The 26,098-nt window shown below is 44.7% G+C and overlaps 1 long non-coding RNA gene across 2 annotated transcripts; it reads right to left on the bottom strand.

Annotated features, from left to right (window-relative positions):
- Positions 1–445: 445 nt before the first annotated feature.
- Positions 446–20,483, bottom strand: LOC132591692 (uncharacterized). Of its 2 annotated transcripts, XR_015948298.1 has the most exons (4): positions 20,218–20,483; positions 5,585–5,661; positions 4,735–4,861; positions 446–3,859 (listed from the first exon to the last, which is right to left on the bottom strand). It is a non-coding gene; the product is annotated as an uncharacterized LOC132591692 (long non-coding RNA). The 2 variants fall into 2 exon arrangements; XR_015948297.1 differs by having other exon boundaries at positions 446–4,861.
- Between the last annotated feature and the right edge of the window lie 5,615 nt (positions 20,484–26,098).

The raw sequence follows: 26,098 nt of genomic DNA, 5'->3' as shown, positions 1-26,098 counted from the left end.
AAGCCTCGCATATAGCACATTACATGACTCCAACCGTGAGGTTACCAACCAATCAGTCGTGGTGGGCATGCTATTCCTGTCTAAGAAAATGATTGTTTGAAAATTTAGAAAACCCAAAAGATTGTTTTTTAAAAAATTCAAAAACTCACATTATCTAAGTAATAATGTGGAGACCCCAAGTTAAAAATTGCTAGATGGGCTGGTCCACCCTCCCCCCTGAATTCCATTCCTGTTGAGATGTTTCCTCTGGGAAGACCATATACAAGGGGTTGAAGGGAACAGGCATGTTTGTTTCCAGTGCTTGTCACTCAGGATAGCATTGTTTCCATGAATGGAGTTTCTCTTTAGCCAGGCATAGGCAAACTCGGCCCTTCAGATGTTTTGGGACTACAGCTCCCATCATCCCTGACCAGTGGTCCTTTTAGCTAGGGATGATGGGAGTTGTAGTCCCGAAACATCTGGAGGGGCAAGTTTGCCTATGCCTGTCTTTAGCTTTCTTCTTAATAAAGCTTTCTCCTATAACGTCCAATGGTGGAGAGGAAGAAGATAAATAGGAGATTTGTTGCCCGTCAATGGCTAGGGAGGTTATTTCAACGAGCAATGATGAAACTCTACAATGAACTGAGAGATCGTGTTTTGTTCAATGATATGCAGAGATCTGAGATGGGAAATGGGCCTGACAGTATAACGGTGTAGCACAGCCATAGGCCCAGAGTTGTTAAGCTGAGGGGATCCCAGCTGCGAACAGTGAGGAATAGCAATATTCAAGCACCTGCGATCACGAGGACAGGAGCCAGAAAGCAATCCTGGCTTTCGGAAATGACACACTTGTATAAAGCTGCCTAGTTCAAAATGGGTCCCGAGGTAGAACCACGAGCACTTAGCCTTCCAGTTTTCTGGAAAAGACTCGAAATAAACTTGAGGCAAAAATCTGCAATTGCCACAATTCACAGTCCAAAAGCCTCTGGGACTAAATCAATTGTTTTCATGGTTTGCGGCAGAGGAACTGATTCTACACCACGGGGAGACGTAAACACTTAGGACTGAGTTAATACCATGCAGGATTATACCTTGGAGAGCATGGATGAGGATGGATGGCTGGGTGGTAGCATCTCCATGTATTTGGCTACCACTTTTGTTTGCTCAGAGCCTAGCATATAAGGTTTCAAAAAGCATGGGAGCAACCAGGACTGAGAATTACATTTGTAGGAAATAAGAGAGCCTGGGTATAATTGTTGGCGAATCCAGCTGCTGTTAGTGCAAATTGCATAAATAATATCCATTTTGCAGTCCCAATACACTGCCAGCTGAGCCATCGCCATGCATATAAGGAGGCATTTTCACCGAAATGTTGGTGGACTTTGATTGCTTTTTAAAAACTTGATCTATGGTGAACATTTGGATCCCTCCATTTGGTGGCGTGTCAGGGGTTACCAAATGGCAGAAAACTGACCAAGTTTGCATTAAAAAGCCAACTCACCTCATTTGCACACTGTTCCCATCACCTCCTGGCAAATGAAAGGGGAAGAAATGGAGGCAGTGAGAGATTTTACTTTCTTGGGCTCCATGATCACTGCAGAAAAGACGCCTGCTTCTTGGGAGAAAAGCGATGACAAACCTAGACAGCATCTTAAAAAGCAGAGACATCACCTTGCCGACAAAGGTCCGTATAGTTAAAGCTATGGTTTTCCCAGTAGTGATGTATGGAAGTGAGAGCTGGACCATAAAGAAGGCTGATCGCCGAAGAATTGATGCTTTTGAATTATGGTGCTGGAGGAGACTCTTGAGAGTCCCATGGACTGCAAGAAGATCAAACCTATCCATTCTTAAGGAAATCAGCCCTGAGTGCTCACTGGAAGGACAGATCCTACAGCTGAGGCTCCAATACTTTGGCCACCTCATGAGAAGAGAAGAATCCTTGGAAAAGACCCTGATGTTGGGAAAGATTGAGGGCACAAGGAGAAGGGGACGACAGAGGACAAGATGGTTGGACAGTGTTCTCAAAGTTACCATGAGTCTGACCAAACTGCAGGAGGCAGTGGAAGACAGGAGTGCCTGGCGTGCTATGGTCCATGGGGTCACAAAGAGTCGGACATGACTAAATGACTAAACAACAACAACTACAACAACATGCAAACCAAAACTTAGCCATTCTTTAAATTCATGCTTCTCTGAATTTTGCGATGCACTTCTCCAGCCAAACAGTGTGAAGAAAAATGCATATGCAAGGGTAAAGTGTGCAAGACAATGCATAGGTTGGTGAAAATACGCCTGATATAGCAGAACTTTGCTTTGCAGCAATGTGTACACATGGGAAAGTTACATTTTTAAAATGTGCAAATTAGGAGCAATCCCCACTAAAATGCTGGTGATTTTTCATGAGGACGTAAAAAAGAAAAGGAAAAAAAGCCCACTGCACACTGATGCAGAAATGTAGAGGGCTGAACTGAAGACTAGGAAATTGAGAAACCGAGAGAAACCAGAATTGGCAATCACCCATCGCTAGTAGAGATTGGGTTCCACCACTCCTGCTATCGACTGTCCTCCTGCCCAATCCGCATTATTCACATGCCAGCCTCTGATTATTCACAACTTTGGGAAACTATAGCTATTCACATAGCTTCAAATCCCTCCATGGCTTACATTGGATTAGCCTGGAAATAAACTGAGCCATTAACCAATGTAAAAATAATTATAATCAGGAAATGACTGGACTTATTCCCAGGTTAATCCAAATTCAAAACAGCACTCAGCCTTTGCCGCCTGAGACCGTAGCTGAAGGTCACGGTGTAGCTTTTAGTAAATATAAAACTCAACAGCTTGGGACCAGTTTTATTTGAGCGATGCTTTTACCTCGTCCATACCCACTTGATGGCTTTGATCTCTGGAACTTGCACTTTTACAAGTGCCATATAATGTTCCTTCTGCATCTGCGAAGGATTTCTCTTTTTGCACAGCAGCCCCCATATACTTGAATTTCCTTCCCAGTAACATCAAGGAGGCACCTTTGCCACACTGTTTTCGACATCTGATAAAAACTTGTTTGGACCAGCCTATCCAGACATGAGGTTTTGTCACACATTCTCGTTCTTAACATCTGTTGATTTTATCTGGGTATTTTTTTTTAAAAAAAAAAAATCTTATACTATTTCATGCAGAGTGCTCAGGGAATGCTTTTGATCAAGCCGTCTATAATTTTTGTTAAATAAATAAACGCAAAAACATCAGCCTGGATAATCTTTTTTTGCAAAGACTGAATAGCTGCAAAAATGAGGAGTGGGGGAGCTCGTCCCCTGCAGAGGACCCCCTTAGAATCACAGAATCAGACCACGAGGGTCATCTTATCGAACCCCCTGCAATGCAGAAATCTTTTGCCCAGTGTGGGGCTTGAACCATAAACCCACAACTACGAACAATGGGCTTCCACAAACCCTTGTTCTTTACCCCTGCAACTGAATTGTATCTCTTCCTGATGGTTGGGACGGGTGGGTGGGTGACTGTAAGGTGGAATAGTGGCAATTCTTCTCTGGGTTGGATTTTACCTTCACCTGGAGGGGAGATCAGGGTCTTAAAAAGCTTGAACAAGTTCAGTTCTGTCCTTATTTCTGGGAGTGAAATGTTCATTTGCCCCACAGCAAATTCAGACTATCTGAAGATATTGATGGCGCAGCTCGGGTGGCCGAGTTTGCTGCCCCCTTCAATGTACCAGGGGGTGTTTGTGGTCGTACACCCATCCTCTTGACCTCCACAAGGTGTTGAAGGAAGGTGTCTATAGCGTACCCACTCAAAATGATTAAGCAATGTTGTCCGTATGAGAGCAGGAGATGCCATATGCTTCAAAAGAAGGTCTAAGATTATCCTAAAAGGTAGGGTCAATAAAAAGGTCCTTTTGGGATTGTGCATCAAATGCATATGTTATTAAGCATCACTATAACAACAGCAGCAGCAGCAGCAGCAATTGGGTTTGCTGGTATGTTAAAAGGAATCATTTCAGTTTGGCAACTAGGCTGATCGCAGTACAGCACCAACACAATAAACTGCAGAAATTTGGGGTGCCTGGGGCTCACTGACAGAGCATCCACTTTGCATGCAGAACGTCCTGGTTCAATATCTGACATCTGTTGGTAAACTGGTTTCAGGTTTTTTCCCCCTCCCTTACAATTGAGCAGCATATAAATTTTGTGAAATAAATAAAATCTCCAGGTAGGGCACGGAGAGACGCCTTGCCTGAAACACTGGAAAATGCTGCCAGGCAGTGCAGACAGATACCTAGCTAGATGGAGCAATAGTCTAACTCAGTATATGGTAGCTTCCTGGGTTCCTATGACTTCCACACCCAAAACACCATTTCAAATAAAGTCAAACATATAATTGGTATGCCTCCTTAATCAATGGTCTGAGGATACCACGTCTATAGGATCTGTTTGGCCCTGATCTCTCAAATACAAATATAAATATATTCATGGAACTATATGAACTTCAGCGCAAAGATTTTGAAAACGAAAATGCACTGCAAGGTCTATAACTTGAAGTCCCAGTTTGACTAAGTTTATTTGGGGGAAAATTTCTGAGTGGCTTTTTCCCCCGTTGCTTTTGCTTATTAAGATATGCCCTGCCTTCTTTTGCATATACCAAATCTCCACCTCCCAACCTGTTCGCAGATCGACACAGACTTCTTCCCTTTCTTATGTGCTAAATTCTACAGTATCTTATCCAGGGTGGTACGTTCCTTACCTTAATTACATCCTCTGTGCCCATCTGCCACTGCTCAACTTTTTGGGCTTGTTATCTTGGCTACATCTGCCATCCTGGCTGTTGTACTAGAGGAGGGGAATTTGCAATTGCTCCAAAGTAGACATCCCTTCCAAAACAGATCAAAATAATGACCACGGCAGAAAAGTTGCAACCAAAACAGAGTACCTAAGAATGAAAACCCAGCTACTCTTGACAGTAAACATGCACACAATAAGCAAGGAAATTTAATTATTGGAGGAAGTCCGCTGAGGAGGGAAGTGAGCATACATTTTAATGAAGGGAAATCAGACCATCAGAGCAAGCGTCCTAGCGGAGTTGATCTTTCTCCAAGATGCAATTACTAGCTGGCCGGAAGACTGGGAATTTAAATGAAATTGTCAGCATGAGCACTTCTCGTGGATCATCTAAACAAGAAGAGGCTGCGTTTAGCTCAGCCTAATTCCAAAACCGCCACATTGAAAACGAAGTGGGTCTACTTCAGAGAATCCAAACTGTAGCCACAAAAACAATTCCTGCCCTTGCCCCCATTTGTGCCAACAAATAGTTGGCATGTCTAGATGCAAATCAAGGTGTGGATCCTGCCCTCTAACAATCTGAGGTCTCATGTTGAGATACATCAGGTGTGGGGGACCTTTGGCCTTCCAGATGTTGCTGAACAACAACTCCTGTCATCCCTGGCCATTGGCTAGGCTTTCTGGTGCTTGTAGGCATTGCTGTTCAGCAACATCTAGAAGATTAAAGGTTCGTCACACCTGAACTATGTCAATAAAGTGGCAGATTTCCTCATGAAATCCTCATCAGTAAGGAATTCTTATCAGTCACTGCTTACCTTGATAGTTCGGCCTCCTTCTTTATCACTCAATGTACTTCTCCTGATCTTTCTTGACATTCAAACCAGTTTAGGACCTGAAATTGTGAAGAGAATTATTTTCCTTTCTTGTGACCACATGTGAGGACGTGACTACAGCTTAGGATCGATCAGTTTGTTGACTGGCAAGTAACTCACTGGGCACAATGAATGTGCAGCCATAGGATGTATAAAATAATTTATCATATTGAGGGAGGGGCATAGTTGCCAAGTCTCCCGTATTCCCCAGGAAACCCCCGTTTTTCCAGCTGTCCCCAGCCGAAAAAATGGATTTTTTTTGTTTTGTCCCGGTTTATTCTGGCGCGGCGGCCATTTTGGAACTGGGTGGAGCATGCTCAGAAGAGACTTTTGATGCTGCTTTGCCCAGTTCCGAAATGGCTGCAGCGCGACTTCTGGTGTGGCGGCCATTTTGGAACAAGGCAGAGCAGCATCAAAAGTCGCTTCTGAGCATGCTCCGCCCAGTTCCAAAATGGCGGCAGCGCTACTTCCGGTCTGCTACTTCCGGTCCAGTCCCTTATTTCTCAGGCCGGAACTTGGCAGGTATGGGGAGGGGGCGGTTAGCTTGCATGATGTTGGGCAAAAGACTCCTGCGTTGCAGGGGGTTGAATGAGATGACCCTCGTGGTCCCTTCCAACTCTATAATTCTGTGATGCCTGAGTTCCTTGTAATTCTGGGGTCTAGCAAGGGTTAGAATCTAATGGAGAAGTCCATTGTTGAGTTAGCCAAGCAAAAGCCGGGTGTATGGCACCCCATGTGGAAAATGTTGACCGGAAAACTTCAAAAGCTCAACAACTTTTGAAATATGGCAACCCTACCATAATTAACACCTAAGTATGCTTATTATTCTGATGAAGGATGGTGCTCTGTGCTAGAGGGCAAAGGGGTGGGCCCCTGCCTTTCCTGGTAATGAGAAAGACAAAAATCAGTGTGTCAGAGCTGGGTTAGAAGCAGGCAGAAACCAGAGAGTGAGAGCCATGCTTGATTTCTTCCTGATGCCAAGGCTGTGGCCAGGGGCATAGCCAGGATCAAAACTGGGGGGGGGGGCAAGCCATGGTCGTTCAGGTTGTGACATTTCACCATGGAAAAGGCGAATGAAACCAAAATTTTAAGAAAATTATATATAATTATAGCAGTGCTTTATTACGGTAGTTATTACAATTATCTGCTTGAAAAAAAGTTACATGTCTTATACTAATATCATTTTTCTTGGGTTTGAAGAAAACTTGTTCAAAACTTTCGTTTCAATCCAGTCCTGATTTTCCTTTAAGAATTTCCAATGGATGCTCATCAAACACAACCCAGTCAGTCTGTCCTCTCCCATTGTACTTCTGAGTCAGGTCTTTACCCTTTAAAATTTAATTTTCTACAGAAATTACTTAACTTGCCTTTTTGGAACCAGTTTCTTATATCCATTTAGGCAGCCTCAATGTCTTCTAAATGTAAATAAGAAGGGAAACTAATAGCGGGCGGCTCAGTTTAGCGGCGGGCGGCTCAATTTAGTGATGCGGAACTCACTAGACCCCTCTAGAAGATTCTCTCTTCTCTCTGCTAGAGCCCGCTAGAGACCTCTCTCTCCCTTGAATCCCAATGGCTGGCTGACATATCGTAGATTCCTCTACCAGTCGCTAGGTGGCTCTAGATACTTCTCGGTTTTTACACCATTTCAGTGTGTTAAACAACTGATTATTCACCATCGCCCTGCCTAATTTTGTTTCGTTTCATCACTTTATAACCATTTTAAAAAAAATTTGCTTCGGGGGGGGGGCAGCTGCCCCCCCGCCCCTCGCTGGGTATGCCCATGGCTGTGGCTATGAGAGAAGGAAGATTTTCTGGGGTGTTGATGCTGTAAGCTACTCCATCATAGGCTCAGTTTGTATATATGTGTATATACAAACTCTGCTGTCCCTCATTCCAAGGAAACCAAACCCCAAATAAGCGCCTGGAACCCCTGGAACCTCACCTCACACCGATTGTAGATTGGGGTGTCATGCAACAATACATATACACCACCCCAGTTTGCACATCATGATAAAGTATGGTTAATATGACTGTGTCTATGGGCACTCTTCCACACCTCCCCACTTATGCTGGGATTATAAGAGCCAACTCGTAGAGGCTGAGGTTCCTTCGGCCTCCCCAATAAAATATTTGAGGGGGCCGCTCCACCCCACCCTCCAGTTGATGGGCATTGCCATTCAAATGCTGCACGTGTGCCATATCATGTGATGGATTATGAGAGACGGGGCTTACCTGGTCACCCCCAAATATTTTATTCAAGATGGCAGCCTTGGCTGGGATGAAAGAAATCATGACTCCAGGCTTTGTGTTACAACACAGCCAGAGATCATGGCTTGTTTCAGATATAACAATACATGATTCGCAGCTGGAGCTGCTCTTGGCTTACTGATCACGGTGTGTTGGAACAAAACAGACCATCACCCCTGGTTTGGACATAATGAGAGCTCAGGGATTGTGGTTTGTTTCCACTCCATGCGAGCAGGAAGGAGCAAAAAAGCCTCTTAGGATCAATTAGGACTATTAACTGTGACATGTGACCAGTTCCACTGGGTTTGTTCCTCCGCACTTGAAGTAGAAAAATGAAGAGGCTTTAAAGTTCTAGCTTGGTTGCAGTCTGAGTTGCAATCCTCTGATCTTATGGGTTTTTTCCCAGATCTAGTTAATTTTCTGGCACCTGCATACAAGGTGGAGTTTTGTGCACCGCGCAGCCTAAATAATACGGCAGGGGCCTGTTTCTGCGGCCCTGTAGTCCTTGTGTTTTCAGGGAGTTTGAAACAGTGCATCTTTGTTTTTCTACCTCACCAGACACAATGACCCAAAGTACATCTGCTCAGGCTAATGAGTCCCTGGAGAAAATGCCGGCCAGCCGGCCTTCTGCAAGAGTTGGGCAGGTCAGCTCAGGACAAGCAAGGCCTCTAATGAACTGCACTTTCCCAGACGGTTCACGGGGACATCATCATCACCCAGGACCTTGGCACGAAGCTCCCTCCCTCCCCACCACCACCACACACAGATCAATTTCCTCAAATAAAGGGCATTTAGCATATTGGGCACACCAGCAACAGCAGGAGAGGGGAAAGGCTCAGTAGGTCACTTTTTATCTGAAATGCTGGAATGGGCAATGGCTGGTCTTCCTTGTGTACCTGAGAAACAGTCTGTGCTAATGTGCACTAATGTTATCAGTGCGGGATTTACGTATAAGCTAAACAAGCTATAGCTTAGGCCCCCACTCTCTTGGGGGCCCTCTAAAAAATTAAAAGAAAAAAAAACACCTGGATGTACATTTCCAAAACAGAAGATAAAAAACAAATAAAATAAAATCTACATACAGCAACAGTGTTTTGTGTTGTGTAGGCTCCTATGATGTAAGTCATGGGCCCCACATGCTATATAAAGGGCCCCATTACCTTCAGTAGCTTAGGGCCTCATCAAACCTAAATCCGGCCCTGAAAGTTATCAGGGTGTGTTGCGACTACTCTTGAGTAACGACCTTCCACATGCTTGACTTTCAGACATTTTTATTGGTGCACATTATTTACATAGCTGCCAAGTTTTCCCTTTTCTCGCGAGGAAGCCTATTCAGCATAAGGGAAAATCCCTTAAAAAAAGGGATAACTTGGCAGCTATGATTTACAGTGCAACGGATTGCTCATTTCATGTCTACCTGCTCGAGTCATATTCCTGCACTACCCCCCCTCCGCGTTCGTGACCAGCATAAAAGCCTCGGAACTGAGAAGCGCCTCCCTTTCCTCCTCCTCCTCAATTCCAGTGCCGGGGGTGGGGGGGGGTCTTCTGTCTGACCTATTCCTGTCCAGTTTTTTTCGCCTCCCTCTCTTCCTGCCTAGGGAGCTGGGGCTCTTTAATGTTGCCAGAGCCCTGGCACTCCCTCTCCGTTTCCTGACTCCCCCCTTCAGACCCCTCGCTCTCATGACTGCTGGGAGACGGGCTGCTTCTGATGAGGGGAGAGGGTTTTCTATAATCCCTCCCCCTTACAATAGGTTTATGATTTTTAAATGAACATGTATGGAACTTGTTACAAACCTCCTAACTACACTTTGAAGGCCAGCCTTAGTTTAAAGGATTGTATCCCCCTCCCACCACCTTCAGAAAAATGTGTATGCTGTTATTCTTTGAAGGAGAATTACCTGAAAATGATTTATAGATGGTATTTGACTCTGAGAAGACTTGCTAAAATGTATGTCTGAATCAGATAAGTGCTGGAGATGTAACGAGGTTGAAGGTACATTTTATCATATGTGGTGGACTTGTAAAAGGGTAAAAGAACATTGGGGAATGATATATAATGAATTGAAAAAAATGTTTAAAAGTACCTTTCCAAAAAAACAACAACCTCAGAGTCCTTTTTGTTGGGGATAATTCAGAGGGAAATTTCCATGTGTCAAGAAAGAAAGAAAGAAAGAAAGAAAGAAAGAAAGAAAGAAAGAAAGAAAGAAAGAAAGAAAGAAAGAAAGAAAGACTATTTATGTATGCTACTTATGCAGCCCATGTTTTGTTAGCCCCGAAATGGAAAACGAGTGAGGTCCCAACCAAAGAAGAATAGCAACTTAAACTGATGGAATACGTGCAGCGTACAGATTTAACGTGTAGAATAAGAGAACAAGAAGAATGTATGTTTAAAGCAGACCAAAATGTTTACTGAATATATGGGTGAAAATTGTGCTTATTTAAAAACGCTGATAGCATTAAGATAAATTTAACAGTGTAAATAAGTTTTGATGGATGTAACAATGGATTACTGAATGGTTTAGTTTATGTAAAATATGCAGGGATGTGTGGTATGCAAAATGAAGCACAGAAAGAGAAGAAGGGAAGTAATTGATTTAAGGTTGTTTAAGTGAATATTTTGAAATGTAAATTAGAAAAGTGTGTGTGTGTGTGTGTGTGTGTGTGTGTGTGTGTGTGTGTTGTGCTCTGGTCCATGCGGTCACGAAGAGTCAGACACGACTAAACAACAAATATATAGATAGAGACTCTGCATCTGTGAGTCAGGAGATGTAGAGGACATTCAACACTATTTGTTATGATGCCTTTTATATACATCCCCTAGACAAAAAATTCCTCGATTAAATCCTTTGCTCTCTTTCCAACCAAACTCACCTTGAGCAAATCTCTATTTTGCTGGCTGGCAATCATGTATTTACTGCTGCACGGTTTGCAAAATTTGCCTTGGTTGCAAGGAAGTTGAGAGCTAGGCGCCAAGACAAGTATCATAAGGGGGAATGTGAGATGTGGAGTGCTTAACTTATGCAAGAGTGATTTTAGCATTTTGGTATGTTTGCTTTGCTGCTGTTGTTGTTCAGTTTTAATTCAGTTATTTGTATCCTACGCATCGTGGCCAATTGTGACAGCTTATAGCTTTTAGCAATAAAGATTCATTCATTCATTCAACCCATATATACACCTGGAAGTCTGCAATGGAGGGGGTGCAGAACATTATACTCCAACATTATACTCTCATTGCCCCTCCCATAGCTTCTGCAAGCTTGGGTCCAAAACAGCAGTCAGTCATGGAATTTTGGCGTTGCAATTTATTGGTTTTGGTTCGTAACTCTACACAGCCTTCCCTCCTGGTATCAGCAGTTATCAGAGGCTCAAATTCCCCCTCCCCATCATATAATTATTATTTAGCATAAAGGGGGTTGTTATTGTCAATAATTGGATCTGTTTACTTTCTTGGGTTCCATGATCACTGCAGATGGTGACAGCAGTCACGAAATTAAAAGACGCCTGCTTCTTGGGAGAAAAGCAATGACAAACCTAGACAGCATCTTAAAAAGCAGAGACATCACCTTGCCTACAAAGGTCCGTATAGTTAAAGCTATGGTTTTCCCAGTAGTGATGTATGGAAGTGAGAGCTGGACCATAAAGAAGGCTGATCGCTGAAGAATTGATGCTTTTGAATTATGGTGCTGGAGGAGACTCTTGAGAGTCCCATGGACTGCTAGAAGATCAAACCTATCCATTCTGAAGGAAATCAGCCCTGAGTGCTCACTGGAAGGACAGATCGTGAAGCTGAGGCTCCAATACTTTGGCCACCTCATGAGAAGAGAAGACTCCCTGGAAAAGACCCTGATGCTGGGAAAGATGGAGGGCACAAGGAGAAGGGGACGACAGAGGACGAGATGGTTGGACAATGTTCTCGAAGCCAACAACATGAGTCTGACCAAACTGTGGGAGGCAGTGGAAGACAGGAGTGCTTGGTGTGCTCTGGTTCATGGGGTCACGAAGAGTTGGACACGACTAAACGACTAAACAACAACAACAATACGGTTTAAAATGTTCATTAAAATATCCTTTAAAAGTTACATTTAAAGAAGAATCTGTTCTATCTTTTTTCCTCGGGAGATTGAAGAGCTAGGTTTGGGGGTGTGCTCCCTTCCTGGTTTCAGTAGACATGGGTCTTTTTTTAAATAAAACAAACCCCTGCTGAGGTGCTCCCCCCTCAAACGCCAGGCCTGGGGGAGGTTGCGCTGCTGCCTCCCCAGCTGTTGCCGTTGTCTATGGACCCCCTGTGAGGTGACCATGTTGGCTGAGAAGAAAGATGCAGTTATTAGGGAAGTGGTGATATAAACTGAGGCTACCAATCAGGCCTTTGACTTACCTGTATCACCCACCAAGCAAATCTTCTCTATGTTGCTGCCTCCCCCCGCCAAGCGGCTTCTTCTGTTATGGATCTTGGCCTAATGATGCTTCCACACCAGGTGTGCTGCATTCAGCTGTTGTTTGCGAGCAGCTCAGCAACAAGCCCCCCGGGGAGGTTAATAACTTCTCTCAATTTACAAATGTTTTGACAAGACGGGTTGCTGCCCTTTATGATGATGGGAGTGATAATGATGCAGGCCGACCTCTGCCTTGTCACCATTTGGCCACTGCATCCTCGTGAAATAGAAACTCCAGTGCCCTGGGAGATAATATGCACGAAGTCTCGTGCCAAAACATTCCTGATGTCTTTCCCAGGCCCTCACTGCATTGTTTTGAAGCCTGCAAGCATTGGGGGGGGGGATCAGCATTTGAGACCGAGCCCCGAGCCAAAGTCGACTGTTGTCATTATACAATAAAACAGCACGTTGAATTCCCCATTTCTAATTGAACAGCTGAAAGCCCCCACAGACATTAGGCACTTGTTTATGGATCACTCGTCAGATCAGGAACTGGAAGACACTGCAGGCAGCTAGTAAGGAGGAAAAACCGTTTAAAATACATTGTAAATGTTCCTTTGCTGAATTAATGAACAAAACCTTGCAAGCTGTGGTTGCACTTAGAAACTAAATGTGGGTCACCTGCTTCACCCCTTATTTCGCTTAAATTGTGGAGGGGAGGGGGAAAATTAAAAGCAGCAATTTTATTTCCAGGATAATTTTCAATGCAAGTTAGCGTTAAGTAAGCTGTCGACGCAGATTGCACAAACTTTGCTTTCTCATACGATGTGCACACTGGGGGGATGCTAGTTAAGGCCATTTCAAGTGAGATTGCTTTGCTACATGGAGATTTCATGTGCTTGTGTGCATATCCAGGCACAGGCTCACTCTATGCCCAAAGATGTCATTGGATTATGGCATCCATCATCGCTGAAGACTGGCCAAGCAGGCTTGGGTCGATGTTTGTTGTATTCCGGAACATCTGGAGAATGTCAAGTTGCCCATCATCACTGCTCTTGTCAAATAATCTTTTGCAGCAAATTAATTTTTGTGATATGTATCATCCAGAAGTGTAGAAGATGCAATTAGTTTGGCAACTAAATAAAAAAAAATTCCTTCAGTAGCACCTTAAAGACCAACTAAGTTTTTATTTTGGTATGAGCTTTCGTGTGCATGCACACTTCATCAGATACACTGAAACAGAAGTAGCTAGACCCTTATGTATATTCAGAGGGTGATGGGAATGGCTGATGGGCTGATAGGAGTGGTAAACCTGTAGATGACTGTTAACGACTGTTAATGACTGCAATTAGTCTTGCGGGGGGGGGGGAGAAAGGGCTGAGGTGCTAAGGAAAGCTTGATCATGTATAATGAGATAAGAATCCTATGTCTTTGTTCATTCCAGGTGGCTCCAATTGGCAACTGGCAGACATTTTTCATAGGCTTGTTAGGTTCATTCCCCTACGCTAAGACTTACCCTTTACTCTTTTCCAGGCTAAACATACCCAGCTCCTTCAACCGCTCCTCATAAGGGTGGGTTTCCAAACACTTGATCATATTGGTCGCCCGCCTCTGCAAACGTTCCAGCTTGTCGACATCCTTCTTAAATTGTGCCACTCATAACTGGACACAGTATTCCAGCTGGCACCTGACCAAGGCAGAATAGAGTGGAATTATTACTTCCCTTGTTGTCTTTGTCCATGGGGTTTTCTTGGCAGGGATACTGGAGTGGCTTGCCAGTTCCTGCTCCAGGTGGATCACGTTTAGTCAAAACTCTCCACTATGACCTGTCCATCTTGGGTGGCCCTGCACGACGGGAGGATGAGATGGTTGGACAGTGTTCTCGAAGCTACCAACATGAGTCTGACCAAACTGCGGGAGGCAGTGGAAGACAGGAGTACCTGCCATGCTCTGGTCCATGGGGCCACGAAGAGTCGGACACGACTAAATGACTAAACAGCAACAATTACTTCCCTTGACCAGCACAGTAATAGTTGATGTAGCCTAGAATAGCATTAGCTTTTTTTTGGCTGCTGCAGTTCTTGTATTGTTTCAGAAAGTGTAAATTAGGAGGGTTTGCCTTTTAACTATGAACTGAATTGAATTTCACCCTCATCCTGAGCTGGGTGCGTCTGAACCACAGATTGGCAGAGGGGGGGGCAGCTGAGTCCAGAGAACAAAGAAGTAGGAGAAGCCACAGCCCAATTTTCTCCCACAGTTTTGGAGAATTTAAACCTCCGCATGCCTCTGGACAAGCTGTAACCAGGCAAACCCACTTATGAAGCTATGTATAAATGGACCCACATTTGTATGAAGCCAAACAAACAAACACACCATGAAAGACTGGAGGGCCCTCGTTTCTTTCTTTCCTTCCTTTCTCTCTCTCTCTCTCTCTTTTGGCGAAGTGAATGAAGTAAAACCAACAAACAGTCTATTACGATATTGATTGTTCCCCATGCATCATTATAACAGGTTCTCACACCATTTTCTCAACCACTGGTGATCAATAGCATCACAATCACAAAGAGCACGCGCGCGAGAGGCTATTTTTTCATCACTTTTAAAAGGTTTACACAGCGGCTCCTCAAATTAATAGCGCCCTCCCCTGCTGCTAACTGCTGGTCGCGATTTTTATCGTTTGACAAGGCCATTCGAAGAAATGCTGCTTCTCTGTGGGAATTATAAAGGTTCTGGAAGCAAAACGTTGGCACAGCTAAAGAAAGAGGTGGACATTTAAACTCCCCAACTTGGTCAGATAAATACAGGTGACCCAATCGCAAAATTCAGACCATTGCATTCCAGTGGCTATACTTTGGTAAAGCGCTTACATACACTGGCTCCATTCACTCACTGAAAAGAAGAAGGCTGGGCACTGATCTTTTAATATTGCTCAATCAGAGGCCCCAGTTACTCTGGAAATGCTTTAACCACCTAATTATCGACCTAATGTTCTGGCTTGCAATGAGACCCTTTACTCCCTTTTCATCAGGACCTGCTGTGCCCCCGCTCCCCGGGTTTGCTTTCTGTGGGGAAAGGGGGGAAAGTGAATGTGCATAACCGGGAGGGAAGAGAAGGGCTGAGAATAAATTTTAAGGATGGTTTGGGCATAGCTGAGAAAGAGAACAACTGTAACCATTCCATTTCCAACAAAGAAAAGCCACATTCACATCCTACAAATAAGGCAATTTGGTACCTCTTCCTCCATAGGATTATCGGAGCTGCAGTTTGTTAAGGCTGTTGCACATTGTTTGGCGATCCCTGTCCCCCTCACAGAATTGCAATTCCTAGAGTTCCCTGCGAAGAGTGAGTGATTGTTAAACCACTCTGTGAGGGGACTAGGGGTCTCTGAATGCCCTAAACCAGTCGTGGCCAAACTTGGCCCTCCAGCTGTTTTTGGACTACAACTCCCATCATCCCTAGCTAACAGGACCAGTGGTCAGGGATGATGGAAACTGTAGTTCCAAAAGAGCTGGAGGACCAAGTTTGGCCACCACTGCCCTAAACCAACTACACTTCCCAAAAATATGTGGGAGAAGCCAAAACTGTTTAAAATGATATCATGGTGCTTTAAATGTTTTGTGTGAATCTGGCCAAAGACAGGTAAGCTTACAAGCAGGTCACAAAGGTGGCAAGCATCTCTCGATAGCCGTCTTCTGTGCTTGCTACTCAAGCATGAATAATTCTTTACCCTTCCATGGCTTATGGGAAGCTGTCACATTCCAAAGACACGTCCATCTGTTTTCTGCAACCTTCCCTAAGATGGCTACCCAGATGTTCGGATTACATCTTCCATCAGGCCCAGCCAGCATGGCCCATGATCAGAAATGATGGGAATTGTTGTTGGAAGGCTGGGTTGTGTAAGGAATTCTGCAGTTGCAGAGAATCAGGAGAGCCAGATTCAAAAGAAGGTAGGGCTCCTGCATTTTCAGAGCAGAAAGGGGAATTTCAACTCATTGTGTACACCACACCTGCTGAGACTCCTTCTTTAGCTATTAAAAGCCGCAGGAGCCCAGTCCTCTTCTGGCCTCCTGTCATCTGGTCACTCTTTAATACTGGAGGAACCAGGAATGAAAGAGCAGTGGCTTTAGCAGCATCCCAAACCGGAGGCCTGACCTTTTAGATACTGTATTATCAATACTGTGTTGAATTGTTATTATGTGAGCTGCCTTGGATGAGATGCACTGAGAAAGGGGGCACATAAATATTTCATCATAAATAAAATGAAGCCTATAGGGTGAATGCCACCCTGCCCAAGCATCCCCAGGCAGTAATTTATTCTTTCTATTTTTATTACTGCATTTTTACCCTACCTGTCCTCCAGGAAACTCATGGTGATGGCATACCTGACTCCCCTCCTGCCACCATTATTTCTTCCTCCTTTGGAAGGTGGTGGACTCTCCTTCATTGGGGTTTTTTAAGCAGAGGTTGGATGGCCATCTGCCATGGATGCTTTAGTTGAGATTCCCCTATTGCAGGGGGTTGGACCCCCAGGGTCCCTTCCAACTCTACGATTCTATGATTCTATGACAACAACCCTGCAGGGTAGGTTAAGCTTAGGGAGTGTATAGTCCACTGCCACTTAGCTTTGTGGCTGTGTGGGGATTTGAACCCAGGTCTTCGAAAATTCCTCCATGTCCACTGCCAGCATGCAGGCCATCCCCCAAAGAGTGTGGCCCTTCAGAGATACAAAATGTTCTCCACCATAACCCCAGGGCTCAGTAAACTATCACAGCCCCAGTAATTTTGAAAGCACAGGCAGAGCTGAAGAGATTTCAAAAAAATGTAACAATCTATCCGAGTAAGTATGGTGTGTTCAGTTTCAGACCCAGCCACAGGCCGAATTGCTCATAATTAGAGGACAAAAGAAAGAAATGGGTTTTCTGAGGGTCTGCCCAGCTTCGGGACAATAAAAAGGGGTGCGGAGGGTCAAACCAATTTCCTTACATGCTTCGTCCATGGTGCCATATATGTGGGAGCACTCAGCTGTTCTGCCAGAAGTTGAAAATGAGAAATTTCAAGGGCTATTGAGTGCTCTGTGAATTTTCGCAGGAGCTCAGTGCAAAGTTATTTAGCACAGGTGTTTGGGTAATTGTGATGCATTGGGAGAATTTGTAGAGCTCAATGGTCCTCAAACTTCCGCCTGCTTTGGGGTGGTGGTTTAAGTACTACAGCAGTGGGATACCAGAGACACGAAAATCAAAAAATACGCAGCCATGCAGGCTCGCTCCACAACTTCCCCGACGTTGGCCATCTTTCTTTGTTTCTCGCATGTTGCTATGATCGGACTGCATCCTCTCCGCTCTGAGCAGGAGTGAGAGGTTGAGTACATTTAGACAAATGAACAAATTGGACTTTTAGCCAAGCTCGCTTACAGGGCAAAAGCTCCATTCAAGTCTGCTAACAGAGTCGGATTGTTCTGTTTTACATTTGAAGTGCCCGAGGGGGGGGGGTGTCGGCGTGGGGGTGTCACTCCAGTGTGAGCAAGACTTAGCTGATTTATTTTATTCAAAACCCGTGCACTTTATGTGAGGGAGCAATGGTTCTAAAAGAAAGAAGGTCGGAAATGAATAGTTTATGAAGCCAGACAATATAGGAGAAAGAGAGAGACGGGGGGGGGGGGCGAGAGAGAAAGGCATATGACTGGCTTCTGTGGGAAACATTATGCAGGTCTAAATGGACCTTTTAGGCCACCATACCTGTAAGGCACTATTGGACCTACTTTAACTGTCATGGCTCTCCGCTATGAATCCTGGGAGCTGGAGTTTGTAAAAGGTACTGAGAGTTCTTAGGAAACCCCTAACAAACTACAATTTTGAGAGTACAAGGGAGCAGTGTGGGGGCACAGGGGCAGTTGCCCCAGCGCAAAATTGTTAGAGGGCACAGAATTTCAACTCCTGGTGCTGCCTCAATATAACTGTACGCTTACATCACTGGGCTCCATTGAAAATGGCTACTCCATGCGAACCAAAAAGTGACCTCTCCTGACAAGAGAACAGCTCTTCTTTCTTATCAATTTCTTATCTCTGCAGCTGTGACATGGACGCCGTTAGGTAGTCGGATGCGCATGCGCACACCATCTATTTCCCTCCATGCAACTGGGCACTGGCAACCCATGCTAGGCCACTGCAAGGGAATTCCTGCTTACGTGTGCAAGTCTGTTCTGCCCCGCTCTGCCTTGCCTCCCTCTGTCCTGCCTCCGCCCCTTTGGGTGCCCAAAAGAGCATGCGTGTCAGCAGCTGTGTGTGTGCTGAACATGCACAAGTGGGGAGGTGCTTATGGTTTAACATTCAATTCCTCTTCCCCAGGAACTCAGGGAAAAATAGAGGAATTTTTTGGGGGACGGGCTTTTAAAATGCATATAGCTTATGGAGCTATTCTCATGCTGCTGTTTATGATGGTTCTCTGTCTCCCTCCTATTAGGCAGAGTGAGGCAGCTGCCTCAGATGGCAGAAGCTGGTGGATAGAATGGTGGCAAACTACTGGAAGACAGAGCTGTGCATGCTACATAACCTGTGGTGTGCTCTCCAAGCTTGCCTGCATCCCTTCAAGTGTCAAAGAAAAGGCACTGCCCTATCCACAGAGACTCAACTGCCATTCCTGCTGGCTTCTTTCTAGCAGGGCACCATCTTGTTTTTGTTGAAGATTCATTCCCTGTGTCTGCAATCATGGGATTGTTGTCTATCACATGACTGTGTAATGTTTTCGTTCCACAGAGTGAGAAGTGACGAAGACAGGGTGTTTGTGTTACTGTGTGCCGTGAAGTGGGACTATTGTCCTTTGTTCTCTCTCTTTGCTGTCTGATGCTAGAGAGAGAGGGAGCCATGTTGCAGTGCTGTGTGTGTGTGTGTGTGTGTGTGTGTGTGTGTGTAGTAGATTAGCTTATCTGCCTGATGCCTGGATGTCTGGTCACTGCTGCAACGAGTCTCTGCTGTCTTTAGTGTACTAACACCTGATGGACAACCGGGTAAGATCAGAATCTCCTGGACGTCTTAGGCAGGAGGCGGGGTGCACACGCAGGTAGTGTGTGTGTTTCTACCGGACCTCCGTCAGCCCTGGGCTAAGTGGGCTGCCTGCCAACAGTTTTTGTGCCTCAGACAGCAAAATATCTTGAACTGGCCTGCCCTGTACCTGGCCACACCCACCAGCTTTTTGTGGTCTGGAATCTTAGAATTAGCAGCTATTGAGTTTTGGGGACTCCGAGTTCATATGCTATTTCGTTCTCAAATCGCCCTGAATAGCACCTGTGAGTGCAAAGAATAAATAAAATAAAAACCCTAGTGCCTCTCTCAGGTGGAAAATTCTGCTGGCATTAGCTCCCACTGTATCATGTGCATACTCTATTCATATCACCATGATCCATTACCTGCTTTTCTTTAATCTAGAAACAAATCTGATGTCTGCCTGCATAGGGCGAAACAAGTACTCCATTGGAGCTTCCATGCAGATTGCTCATATTCTGAGAGCAGGTTGTGCTGAAAATATTTTCCCGGCTTGAAATGTCCAGGCTGCCTTTACAGCTCTGGCTGCAAGAGCATTGGAGAGCGAGAGGTGGGGAGAAATCAAGGGAGCGGCAGCTGTTTTAAAAAATACATGGAAGCCTCGAGGGCTGCTGAGACTTGGGGGCCAGGCTTGCTTTGAATTACCATCTCTTTCCAAGGCCTCCAGCTCTTGTGCTCGGTTGAAAGGGCCCCTTGAGGGAAGGACACTCTCTCCTGTCCTCTCATGCACAAATCAATTGATTAAAAGATGCTTCCCGGGTTCACAACAAGACTACGGACGAAGGATTTGCAAGGAAACAGCTTTTCTTTGACTTTGCCCCTGACGATGAAATAATAACACAGCCAGCGGCTCTCGCCGAACTAATGACACAGGCCATAATTAAAAGATAATTAAAATACAGAAAAATAATTGTTTCACCTCTGGCTCTCCAGGTTGCAGGACTGAAACTCGGGTTTCCTTTGCCTTCTGTGGTTTCGGGGAAACAGATCAGAGAGAAGGAGCCAAGCCATAGCTCAGGAAATGGCAACCGGTTGCCGAGCGGTGAAGCTCCATTGACTTCTCTTGGATGCATCAGCATCTTGGAAATTACTGCGTTAGTTAGAAGCAGGAGTTATTCTTGGCCTGCTGCTAATGCACAAATCCATTTGACTGCATTCCTCCTCTCCCCCCGAGGAGCAGGCGTGGAGAAGCATAAAATGGGTAGAAGATAAGGCGGCGTGTCATTGGGCTCCAGGGGCATCAATCAACATGGCAAGAAATATTCTTACGAGGCATAAATCACCAAGCCCAATCAGCATGCAAAGATGAAGGCGAAAGGGAGGAGTCCTAACCTGCCCAAGCAAAAGGAATTTGGAATTCCTGTCTTTTGAATTCTTTCAAGCTCTGCAGTTTCATTGGTGATTTTAATGGGCGCTTCATGTGATGCAGAAAAGTGGTGTTTCGGCATTTATGACAAACACCACAATATGTGAAGAGGAGGTATGTACCTTCAGACAAAAACACACACATATAGGAACACAGGAAGCTGTCTTCTACTGCGTCAACTGGGGACTAAACCAGGGGCTTTTGGAATGTGGCCTTCCTCTGAACTTTGGTCCTTTTCCTAATAAGCTTCCTTATCCTGAGTTGGGGACCCAGGTGGCACTGTGGGTTAAACCACAGAGTCTAGGGCTTGCTGATCAGAAGGTCGGCGGTTCAAATCCCCATGACGGGGTGAGCTCCCATTGCTCGGTCCCAGCTCCTGCCCACCTAGCAGTTTGAAAGCACATCAAAGTGCAAGTAGATAAATAGGTACCGCTCTGGCGGGAAGGTAAACGGCGTTTCCATGTGCTGCTCTGGTTTGTCAGAAGCAGCTTTGTCATGCTGTCCACATGACCCGGAAGCTGTCTGCGGACAAACGCTGGCTCCCTCGGCCTATAGAGCGAGATGAGCGCCGCAACCCCAGAGTCGGACACGACTGGACCTGATGGTCAGGGGCCCCTTTACCTTTACCTTTATCCTGAGTCAGATCACTGGACCCTCTAGGAACTCTAGTTTGTAAAGGGTGCTGGGAACTGTAGCTCTGGTGGGCAAACTACAGTTCCCAGGATAATTTGGTGTGTGCATGTGCTTTAAATGCATGCATGTGTGAGAGAATGAGTGTATAGCTTATAAATGAATCGCTTTCCCCTTCCTTTTTAAAACAGTAGCTGTATCTGAATGTTGTATGGAAAAAAAGAAAATAATGCTTTGTACAAACCAAGTGATCTGAATAGATCTGCATAGGGTTGAAAACATAAGAAGAACCTATTGGATCAGGCCAATGGCCCATTTAGTCCAGCATCCTGTTCTCGCAGTGGCAACCGGATGCTTGTAGGAAATGTGTAAGCAGGACCCCAGTACAAGAGCACTCTCCCCCTCAAAGAGCTGCAGTGCCCAGAGTTCCCTGGGAAATACGGATTGATTGTTAAAGCACTCTGAAAATTGTAGCTCTGCGAGATGAATAGGGTTCTCTCAATGATTCTCAGCACGCTTAGCAAACCACAGGTTCCATAATTATCTGGGGGAAGCCATGACTATTTAAAGTAGTGTCATATGTAAGGTGTCAATGTAGCCCGAGTCTGTACTATTCAAGCTGTGGGTGGGAGATAACATCACTTAAGGCACCCCCTATTTATTTTTATTTTATGCAACCACTTCACACTTTGAAAACTAGCTTAGGTTACTTTCATATCTGTTCATGTTGTGTGTGTGTGTGTGTGTGTGTGTGTGTGTGTGTGTGTGTAGGGGTGATGTTTTATGTTGGAGAGAAGTCGCTCATGCAGTTTCCCCCACCTGCATTCTGAAATGGTACAGCCCAATAACAGTTTTGCTCATGTGATGAACTGTTGACCTAGAGCAGCCGTTCTCAACCTTGGGGCCCCAGATATTGTTGGACTACAACTCCCATCATCCCTAACTAGAGGGACCAGCGTTAAGCATGATGGGACTTGTAGGCCAACAACAATGGAAGACCCAAGGTCAAGAAAGGCTGGCTTAGAGTGATTCTACACCCCTGACTGAGATGGTATTTCTTTTGAAAATACCCACGCTAGTTGTTAGTGCCCAGGATTCCAATAATCAGCTCAATTAGATATTTCTTTCTGCTAAAGATGTCGGGCAAGCTGGAATAGCTATTCCAGCACCGACTTGTAACTGCGCCAGCTTCCTGTTCTGCTGAAGCTGAATCTCCGCTGTTTCATTTACGGCTTTCCTAGAAAGAAACCCACAGTTGCTCCAGACAGAGCACATATACACAAACTCAGGTATTTTGCCAACTGAATGTCAGCTTCCCTCCTTTGTTCTTCGGGAAGCAATCATCTCCTGCTGGGACTTTATGTGCAGATTGCTAACCCGCCTGTACCTCCCTCCCCCCAATACACTAAATAAGCATTAGTAATTTGAATAACAAATGCTGGAACTGAAGACTCAACGCTGAATCAAGAGGCATTTGTGGAATTTATGGCAGGGTGAACAAGCACAACAATTTTCTTCTAAAGAGCCTTTGTTCAAATGTGTGGTGCGCTGTGCGATTGCCAAACCTTATGCCGAGAGTTTCAACTGATCATGAACTGTGGGCCACAAGATGCAGGAATGCATCCTTATCTTCTCAAGGGAGCAGTCCTAACAAAATAAATAAAAAATAAAAATAAATTCCTTCCAGTAGTACCTTGGAGACCAACTAAGTTTGTCATTGGTATGAGCTTTCATGTGCATGCACACTTCTTCAGATACCTTCAGATCGCATGCACACGAAAGCTCATACCAATGACAAACTTAGTTGGTCTCTAAGGTGCTACTGGAAGGATTTTTTTATTTTGTTTCGACTACGGCAGACCAACACGGCTACCTACCTGTAACTGGAGCAGTCCTGTTCAGGGTTCCAGCCAGCTACTCTACCCAAGCAGGGCATGTCATCCCCCCTGTCTTTCCAGGGTCTCTAAGGTGCTACTGGAAGGATTTTTTTTTTAATTTTTTAGTCCCCCACCCCAACAGACACTCAACATCATTGGGGAGGGGATGTATTAACAGCCTGGTAAATACATTCCTAGGTGAACACATCTACAGTGGGTGCCTCTTGTTTTCCTGTTTGGCCGGCAATATCCAGAGGGGAAAAGGATGTCACTGATTAAGGGCACTTCTAGAGGGTTTATTTATCCACCCTGATTTGTTCGCAGGGAGATCTGATGAACTTGGCTGTCTAAAAAGCATTCACTCTGATTTGTTTGTGGGAAAGTTAGATCATGTCGCATCAAAGGCAAGTATTATCTACACTTTTCAGCGCGATTTCCCATCACTTTCCCTATTGAAAAAGAAATCGACCTTTTGAGAAAGTGAGTTTCTCGCACAAGAACCCCCAATCTGTTGTCATTGTGTCATCAGAATTTAGAAACATTCCGGAAGTACCCTAAATTTGAAGACCACGTGCTCATCAAGAGATCTAGGGTATTGTTTACCAGGATATGTGTCTTTTAGGGGTGATGGTGGTGTTGCTGTTATTGATAATAGTTTTTCGTATCTTTATTTTAGTTCTTATTATGATTAATGTGGAAATTGTTTGATATTGTTATGTATTTTTGATGTTTTATTTATTGTTTATGACCTCAACACCTTCTACATGCTCTGCGTCAGGAAGGTTTTGGGATCACATGGCAGGACTGAGTCTCAAACAATGCTGTGCTCTCCCAAGCCCACATTCCCAACATGTTCATACTTCTGTTTCAGTGACATCTATGCTGGCTTGGTCTTGTCCACAGAATGGAAGACGCCAGGTTCCCCAAGGCTGTGCTCTAAGGGCAGCTGGCTTCTGGCACCAGGCCCATTGTGTTATGTCACATAAACAATACCTTCAGCCTACCACTTCAGTTACATAGGCTACCCTTCTTAAAAGTAACACCCTGATTTTTTTAGAAAACTCTTGACTGCTTCCCATTCAGGTGATGCAGAAAAAACATTCTCCTGACGGATACCAATGGATGGTTTAAAAGAAGGCCTGAAGACATGGGCCCTTCTGTTTTTCTTAAAATATGTCCTATCAGTATTCTGGGAATTGGCTCCAAATTCCTTGGACTGCATGACTTGAATCATAAATGTCTGCTGGTCTCTTAATCACACATCCTAAGAGCCTTGGTAATCTCTTGTCCTGACACTCTTGGCATTCTAATCCCTCTATGTAAATTTCGGAAGGCTCATGGTGAATTTCCATCGCTGACACAAAAGGCATGTGTATAAGCAAAGACTTGTTAAGCTCCAGCGCTCCTGCTCCCCAGACTGAAGTGTTGATCCATCCTTGATATTAAATTAAGACCTGACATTAAAAGGGGAGGGGCGGGTTAACCCTGCTCTGAACCAAAGTGTAGACATTTCTGCGAAATTTTAGGAGTACCAATCAGAACTGAAAAGTATTAGGAAAACATATTTCAATTGGAATCTGATATAGCAATATCCTAAGAAGACCAGAGTTAGATCTAATTATATTTGCATTAACACCGGGTGCATTCGGTAGTAATGTAATTTTTGAAAAACTGATGCCAATATTGTATTTTTAAATTGCTGCAGTATGCCCTGAGACCTTATGGTGAAGGGCAGGTATGGCAATGAAGAAATAATTATTAGAATTGTGTGGCTGTAACAAAAAAAAAGTCATGTATATTATTTTCTATATTAACTGTACTTGTATGGCTGCTCAATATATATAGCGACGTCAGTGTAGACAACACTGTCTAAAGGGCTGTCACATGGAAGACAGAGCAAGATTGTTTACTTCTGCCCTGGAGGGTAGGACCCAAACCAATGGATTCAAGTTACAAGAAATGAGATTGGAACTTTCTGACAGTAAGAGCTGTTCAATGGTGGAACAGACTCTCATGAGAGGTGGTGGATTCTCCTTCCTTTCAAAGCAGAGGTTGGATGGCCACTTGTCATGTTGACATTCTTGCATTGCAGCGAGTTGGACTGCATGACCCTTGGGGTCCCTTCCGACTCTACAACTCTGATTCTAGGACACTTCACCAAGTAGAAGAGGACAGATTCATGCCCCCCCCCCAAGAGCATGTAAAGCTGGTCCTTAAACACACTAACCAGTAGGGTGTATAAGCAGAGGCTCAACAGCCATCTGTTGGGTGATGCTTTAGCTCAGGATTCACTGCCTTGAGTAAGGAGTTGGACTGCATGGTCTTCTCAGTGGCTGCTCCCTGACTCTGGAACTCCCTCCCTGGAGAAGCTAGACTGCCTTCCTCCTTGCTGTCCTTCCACCTGCAGGTGAGGTCCGTCTTGTTCCAACCAGCTTTTGGGAATTGACTGCTTTTAATGAAAGGGCTGGTGCTGTGGTGTTTTTTATTGTATCTGTATGTTTTAAACACACACACACACACACACACACACACACACACACACACACAGTCGTACCTCGGAAGTTGAATGGAATCTGTTCCAAAACTTTCAGAAACCAAGGTGTGCTTTCCGATTGGCTGCAGGAAGCTCCTGCAGCCAATCAGAAGCAGCGGAAGCTGCATCAGACATTCAGGTTCCAAAGAACATTTGCAAACTGGAACACTCACTTCCGGGTTTGCAGCGTCCAGGAGCCAAAACGTTCAACTCACAAGGCGTTCGAGATCCAAGCTACGACTGTATATATGTATAGTTTAAATTCTATTAATGTTTAATTGTTTCTTAATGGTTATTTTTTAAAAAAATCTTTTTACCAATTCTTTTTTTTTAACCATAAGCTGTATTGAGTCCTGTCAGGAGAAAAGGCAGGGTATAAGTAAATACATAATTA

Source organism: Zootoca vivipara, chromosome 2 (assembly GCF_965207765.1).
Source record: "Zootoca vivipara chromosome 2, rZooViv2.hap1.1, whole genome shotgun sequence".
NCBI classification, from domain to species: Eukaryota; Metazoa; Chordata; class Lepidosauria; order Squamata; family Lacertidae; genus Zootoca; species Zootoca vivipara.
The sequence above is the reverse complement of the archived record's forward strand: the minus strand, read 5'-3'. Positions and strand labels throughout refer to the sequence as shown.